A 7,562-nucleotide genomic window follows, 5' to 3' on the forward strand; every position below is an offset into this window, starting at 1 on the left:
ATTGACCTGTTTATTTAAGTCCATGCCATCTTCATCCCTGATGGTCTACTAACTACACCAGATCACACCACACCTTCAGCCCTGATCATCTACTAACTACACCAGATCACACCACACCTTCAGCCCTGATGGTCTACTAACTACACCAGATCACACCACACCTTCAGCCCTGATGGTCTACTAACTACACCAGATCACACCACACCTTCAGCCCTGATGGTCTACTAACTACACCAGATCACACCACACCTTCAGCCCTGATGGTCTACTAACTACACCAGATCACACCACACCTTCAGCCCTGATGGTCTACTAACTACACCAGATCACACCACACCTTCAGCCCTGATGGTCTACTAACTACACCAGATCACACCACACCTTCAGCCCTGATGGTCTACTAACTACACCAGATCACACCACACCTTCAGCCCTGATGGTCTACTAACTACACCAGATCACACCACACCTTCAGCCCTGATGGTCTACTAACTACACCAGATCACACCACACCTTCAGCCCTGATGGTCTACTAACTACACCAGATCACACCACACCTTCAGCCCTGATGGTCTACTAACTACACCAGATCACACCACACCTTCAGCCCTGATGGTCTACTAACTACACCAGATCACACCACACCTTCAGCCCTGATGGTCTACTAACTACACCAGATCACACCACACCTTCAGCCCTGATGGTCTACTAACTACACCAGATCACTACACATGTGATTCAGTTGTTTAAATGTATCTCTCATTTTATTTTCCAGAGGAAGACCAGCATTGTCTTTGCTTTCTTTTGAGCTCTTGCTGATTCTGTTCCCAAGACATATTTTCTCATAGCTGGACATGCAGGCGGTAGGACGTAAGAACACAACTCCAGTATATGACACTGTGACTTGTCTGTATTTAAAATGTTTGAATTGGGGTTGGGGTCAATAAAGGCACCATTTATTGAGTTTAAACATAATTCATATTGACTTGGAACAACAACAGTCTCGTGTTGTGCTTTCTGCCTCCGATAAACGAGCTCAGACACACACACACACACACACACACACACACACACACTGAACTGATGAAGCAGCAGTGGGTCTGGTAGATTGGTTCCAAAGCTAGACCAACAGACACGGAGATAAAGCAGCAATATGTGTTCGGTAGATTTGATGTTACCGACGTGATGATTGGAGGAGAATTAAGTGATGACATAGACACTCAGCAACAACCAATAGGACGTCAGCAGGTGGAAACCAATCAGATGAGAGTCACATTGATTCTCAACTACTGATGGGTAACCACAAGTGATTTGATCAGCTCATCCTGGTCAGAATGATGCATGCTGTGGTTTGATGAGCTGAATGAGTTACATAAACTCTGCAGTGTGAACTGTTTTCCTTCATTCAGCTGGGATCCAGCAGGCCTGAGGTCAGCTCACAAACCACACAATCTGTCCCACCATTGTGGTTATATTTGGCAGATCCCAGTGACTGATCGGGGTGAGGGTGTGTGTTTGTGTGTGTGTGTGTGTGTGTGTGTGTGTGTGTATGTGTGTGTGTGTGTGTGTGTGTGTGTGTGGGGGGGGGTTGTATTCAAGCATCCGGTGTCAAACTGTAGATGATGCACAGATGCCGTTCCAACGATGTAACCACAGCACACAGTTGGGGAACACGTGATCTCATGTCTTGCAACTACATTGCATCGACCTTCATTTCCCGAACCTTAACAATGGCTGCAAGCCCTCTTGTCCTCAAACCGTACTCCACATTGTCTAATCATGTTTGTATCATGTGCTGAAAAAGACTTGAAACTAGAGATTGAAACCACAAACTCATGTTTACAATGTTTACTGAGGGAATAAATCAAGAGAGAAGTAGAGTCATTTATATAGACTTCTATACAACCAGAGGAGTCACCCTCTGGTGGTCACGAGAGATAATGCAGCTTTAACACATGAAGCATAGACTTCTATACAACCAGAGGAGTCGCCCCCTGGTGGTCAGGAGAGATAATGCAGCTTTAACACATGAAGCATAGACTTCTATACAACCAGAGGAGTCGCCCCCTGGTGGTCAGGATAGAGAATGCAGCTTCAACACATGAAGCATAGACTTCTATACAACCAGGAGAGTCGCTAACTTTAGCTTATTAGCTAACAACGAGCACTAAGCTGATGGGCTGATGGGAACATCAATGGTGATAGGGCATTGCTTCAAAGTTAGTACGATATATCTAACAATAACCATGAACGCTGCACAACATGTGTCGATCCATCAAGCAGTGTCGTACTGGACCAGAGTGGAAAACGTGATATGCAAATGACTTTAACCAATGAAACATCGTGCTGTGCTGGTCGTTTCCGACAGTAAGTTGAGGCAGTCCTTCTTGTACGTCACACATGTTGCTGGGATGAGGCTTGAAGCTTGCAATGTTAATAAGCTTGACTGTAATAATGAAACCAGTTATTGTTTACTGTCCAAGTTCTGGTTTCTTTTTTTTTGAAAGAGGAAACCTCAGCTTTAGCTGCTCAATGTTCCACCACTCTCTAACTGTGAGGCCTGAACACCAAAACAATGAGCTAAAGGAGGCTAAAAGCTTCATGAGTATGACCTCATTGTTGAGTAATATAGGGACAGCAGTGCTGGGAAAATGAAGCAGACATGTGGAGTCCTTCACACAGCTGCTGGTTGATGCACCGGGAAGGAATGCAAGCTACATTCCTCCCTCCCCTCCCTACTGTCATCCTCCCTGTACGCTGGGAGGCTGCAGGCTCACAGAAGGAGGCGTGAGACCTGGAACCGGCTGCTTCAGGAGGTTCTCTCACGTTGGCAAGACACCTCAACCTCCAACTGCACTGTTGCTGCTGCACCAGAGAGACAACATATTCTACACTTGTGATGACCAGTTTCCACTTTCAGTCCGGGAGGCAGTCACAGTCACCTCATTCAAGAATAGACTTAAGACTTTCCTCTTTAATAGTGCTTATAGTTAGGGCTGAATCAGGTTTGCCCTGGTCCAGCCCCTTGATATGCTGCTATAGGCTTATAGGCTGCTGGGGGATGTTTTAGGATACACTGAGCACCTATCTCCTCTTCTCTCTCTCCTTATGGATGAATTTACATCTCTCCATTGCACCTTATTAACTCTGCTTCCTCCCCGGAGTCTTTGTGCCTTCCCGTCTCATAGGGTCCATTGGACCTGGCTGTGTCTGAAGCTGGTCCTGGGTCCTTGCCCCTGCTTCCTGCATCCAGCCCCTGGCCTGGACCTGGCCTCCTTCCCAATGGCCCTGCCTCCTTCTTTCTGCCCCCTGCCTCAAAGACCTGACCTCATGGGTGCGGTCCCTTTCACGATGCAAGCAACCAAAGCATGAACACGAAGCGTTTCACATGTAAAATCAATGGACATGCTGAGTAACATTATAGTATTTGTAGCTGTAATTAATTCTGGCATAGAGGCTCAAAAACCGCACAAGGTCTGTCCAAAACGTGCTAGAGTGTACATGTAGTACAATCCCACTACCTGCTAATAGATCTTATCTGAATGGAGCTATAGACCTTCACAGAACAGTATAACTTCCCAGTGAAAGCTGCTGTGTGTGTATAGCTATTAGGCAAATACATATTCTGGACCAAAACTATTCCCACATGTTTAAACTCTCATGTATCTCAAGTGAAACATTGATTTGATTGCATGATTAAGAGAGGGCGTGGCTTAAAGTGAGCCATATGTTATAGTCAGCTGTTTAGCAGCTGACTATAACATATGGCATATTTGCTGCTCCAAAAATAATCCCACACACTTCAAGACAAAAATGATAACAATGCCTTTTAGAAAGAGGCAAAACAATTCAACAAGCCACATTGTTAAAGCAGGATCCACACATGTGAACCCTTCATCAATGACAGTCAGAACCAGAAAGATGATCCATAAGTGAACTTCACCATGAAGAACTAGGCCTCCTGGAACTCTTTGGCCTCCATTTTCATGACCTGGAGTCTGCAGAAGCACGAGGGGCAAAGGGCTCTGAAGCGTTGCTATAGTAACAAAGGCCCATTGAATAAGAGACGTATTGCAATACAACATAATAATTCAGACTTTTCAAAGGTTTCATGGACCAACGAGATGTGACTGGGAGACTTAAGGACATCAGCAAGGTGGGGAGGAAGAGCTATCAACAATGAACTGGTATGACCCTTTTATAAGATAGATGGCCTGAAAATGGACTTCTGGTTTCTGGAGGACCCCTTCTTAAAGCAGTGGTACAGAAGGAAGTCTGCAAGCTTCAAGATGCCCACGATGTTATAGACTGATGCATCTAAGTATTCCATGTGTCACTGTATGAGCGCAGTGGCTGTGCTATATATTTATATATAGCACAGCCACTGCTGTGTATATATAAATAGTAAATATATATCACGTGCTATACACGTGATATATATTTACTATTTATTTATATATTTTCCATTTGAAAAGAAAATAATCAGAGGTTTTCCTACATCTTTTAGCATGTAGCAGCTTATTGTTAAAGCACCCACGTGATGTTCTCTCAGCTCATTGTTGGTGAGTCTTGTTTTAATATGAATCTGCTGAATAAATGCATGCATTCAGGCTCAGATTTAAACTTCCATGAGAAACATTCAAGAACATTATTGACAGAGAAACCACTTACCTCGTCTAACAGCTGACTGGTAGGAAGACAGTGACTCAAAGATGCTGTTGGAGGCCACGAAATTATTATTCTTCAGATGTTTCTTCCTATGAATAGAGCATTTACACAAACACACATAGAAGGAAAGGTCAAGAGGAGATTCTCCAACAAGCTGAAACATCAACAACCATCTCTGAACCGCAAACCACATACAAGGTCATTTCCTGTGTATTCTCTCGGAGGATTTGAAGGTTTCCTGACCTGAAGTCAGTTTTTAGGTTGTTACATAGGTGGTTTAGCTCACTGCTCATTGCTCTCAGCAAACAGGGGAAATAAGCTGCTTAAGAGTGACCTGTGTCTTTAATGTGAGTAGTTAACAAGTGAATGAGAAAGACATGTTAAACACAACCTGGAAGCCATTTATTGCATCCATTCCACGGATTATGTTTGTAATAACAGGGATCTTAGTCTTCCCAGCATCCTTAAGAATCATTTCTGACACTTGAGTAATGTCTTTAAATAATTGCCACATTGATTTTAATACCTTATACCTTATACATAAAATAAATGATCATACAGTCAACACTTCTCTGTTTCTATATTTAGTTCCTCAGAAAGCCAAGTGTACAAAGCTGCCAACGGTGGAATCACAACTTCTGGGTTCTTTGCGTGATGCCAGGAGACCCAGAACAACTTTTGCCCATAGACTTCCATTGGGAAAGTCTGTAAACCAGCGCATTAGAACAACTTTTCCCCATAGACTTCCATTGGGAAATCTGTGAACCAGCACATTATAACAACCTTTCCCATAGACTTCCATTGGGAAAGTCTGTAAACCAGCGCATTAGAACAACTTTTGCCCATAGACTTCCATTGGGAAAGTCTGTAAACCAGCACATTAGAACAACCTTTCCCATAGACTTCCATTGGGAAAGTCTGTAAACCAGCACATTAGAACAACTTATTCCCATAGACTTCCATTGGGAAAGTCGGGAAACCAGCGCATTATTTATTTTGAGGTGAATCAACATTTCCAGTATGAACATTGGCATAGCTCTTATTTAAATAATTAGGTTACTTTCCTTCCTCCATTCATGTGAATGACAACAAGGCTGGGCCGAGGACTGGGAGGCGGGGCTAAAGGAAGTGTCAGTGTGCATGCTGTGATTTAGAAGATCAAGTGTATACCAAGGAAATCAAACTTTCTTGGCTTCATGCGCCACTGAGCAACTCTCCTCCAAATGAATATGGGATGCCACGTGTCATGGATGTAGCTCGCTGTCTAGCTAGAGATGTAGGACGAGGAGCAGAACAATGAGGAGGCAGCAGGACGTCAGTGAATTATTGATGAAATATCTCACAGGTGAACATTCAGCAGAGAGCAACAAAGCAACCAGGACAAAATGACAACAGGTGAATGGAAATGAGCTGTTTCAATATCTGGAGAACATTGAAGCCAGAGTTAAAGCTTAGCTGGAGAGGACAGAGTACTTGTAGTACATACTGCAGCTATACTACTGAAGTACATACTTTTTAATGCAGTATTAATTCCATACTAATACTACTTCCTCATAACACGGCATCTTGAACTTTGACCCTTTTGCTCATGTATCTGCTTGTGGATTGTGGGTCAGAATAACCAGAAAAGCATAAAGGCTTGCATACTGCAGAATGTGAGCGGACGTAGTAAAACTGCATGGTATATTTGGCATACTGAATTTGGCACACTGGTACTCATTTTCTACATACTAAAAAGAGGGCATTTTACTTTTATATATCCATATATTTTTTCTGCAGGGAGAGCAAATACTGCATACATTTTTTGAGCTTCACTGGTGAATTGATTGATGATCTCTCTTGTGGGCCGACATTAGTTTGATACATCGCCTCAATTCCAAGAGGCAGTTAACCGGCATTGTCAACCGCTCTACAGCTCCATCTGTGATGGGAGCACTGGTCACTCCCTCTGCTCCCCACAAAGGGATGTGGGGAGTGATCAGACAGCGGTGAGGTGTCCTGTAACCTCAGCACTCCGTTAGATATCATGTATTCCTTCTCTTGTGTGTAACACTTGTGATTCCAGCACTGTTAACGTTGATCAGCTGTATATTCCGTATGTGTAGAATACAGCAATAAAAGAAGGATCATTGAACTACATGAAATGCAGATGAAGAGGCTGTGGTTGTGGTACTCTTACCCTAGCCGAGGTGTCCCGGTCCTGGGCTGAGGTGGTAGAAAGAGCTACTTGTGGTTCTTCCAGGCGACCAGTGACTCAGATGCAAAGTAATCCACCAAACTCTCCCCGTCTTTCTAGCTCTACTTGTCTCTCTCTCTCTTGACTTGCTTACAGCTCTTTTCTGCTTCCGCTCATTCTCTCTGTCGCCGTACACATCTTCCTTTATCTCTTTCTGTCTCTCTCTCTGCTTTTGGTACGAGGTTCTCCGGTTCTCCTTCTTGATGACTTTTTGACTGTCTCCCCGACATTGAGGGTCACCCAGGAGAGATTAACTTACTCTTCTATTAATCTGGCATTGTGTCTTTGGAGTGAGCGTGTGTGTGTGTTGGTGTGTGTGTAATCGAACTAACCACCTGCCCCCCTCGGCCAACAGTTTCACGAGGAAGTAGCTGTGGTTAGAGCAAGGGAGGGTGTTTTTGAGCACCCTTATGTGCGTTTGTGGTTGTGTGTGTCTGTGTGTGTGTAGCAGGGAGTTAGACAGAGGGAGTGAGTCACCGTTGCTTCACCAAGCCTTACTGCAGGTCAGACTGTGAGACCGCCGTGACCACGAGTGTGTGTATTAAAGGTTAGTTGAGGAGAAAAGTCCATCGCTGAGATTATTCGTGATATATTATATGTATATTTCTACGGGGTGCATGTGAGTAACAATAGTCCTCACAGGGATATTACACTGACT

General features: G+C 44.0%; 1 protein-coding gene across 3 annotated transcripts in view; it reads right to left on the bottom strand.

Moving 5' to 3' along the window:
- Positions 1-7,273, bottom strand: part of runx1 (RUNX family transcription factor 1) — a 58,995-nt gene extending 51,722 nt beyond the window's left edge. For all 3 annotated transcript variants that reach the window (XM_034555468.1, XM_034555446.1, XM_034555452.1), the window contains exons 1-2: positions 6,848-7,273; positions 4,672-4,757 (exon numbers count right to left, since the gene is read on the bottom strand). The gene's annotated coding sequence lies outside the window, so the exon portion shown is untranslated. The remainder of the gene's footprint in view (positions 1-4,671; positions 4,758-6,847) is intronic.
- Between the last annotated feature and the right edge of the window lie 289 nt (positions 7,274-7,562).

The sequence above is a fragment of the Cyclopterus lumpus genome, chromosome 2, assembly GCF_009769545.1.
Source record: "Cyclopterus lumpus isolate fCycLum1 chromosome 2, fCycLum1.pri, whole genome shotgun sequence".
Taxonomy (NCBI): domain Eukaryota; kingdom Metazoa; phylum Chordata; class Actinopteri; order Perciformes; family Cyclopteridae; genus Cyclopterus; species Cyclopterus lumpus.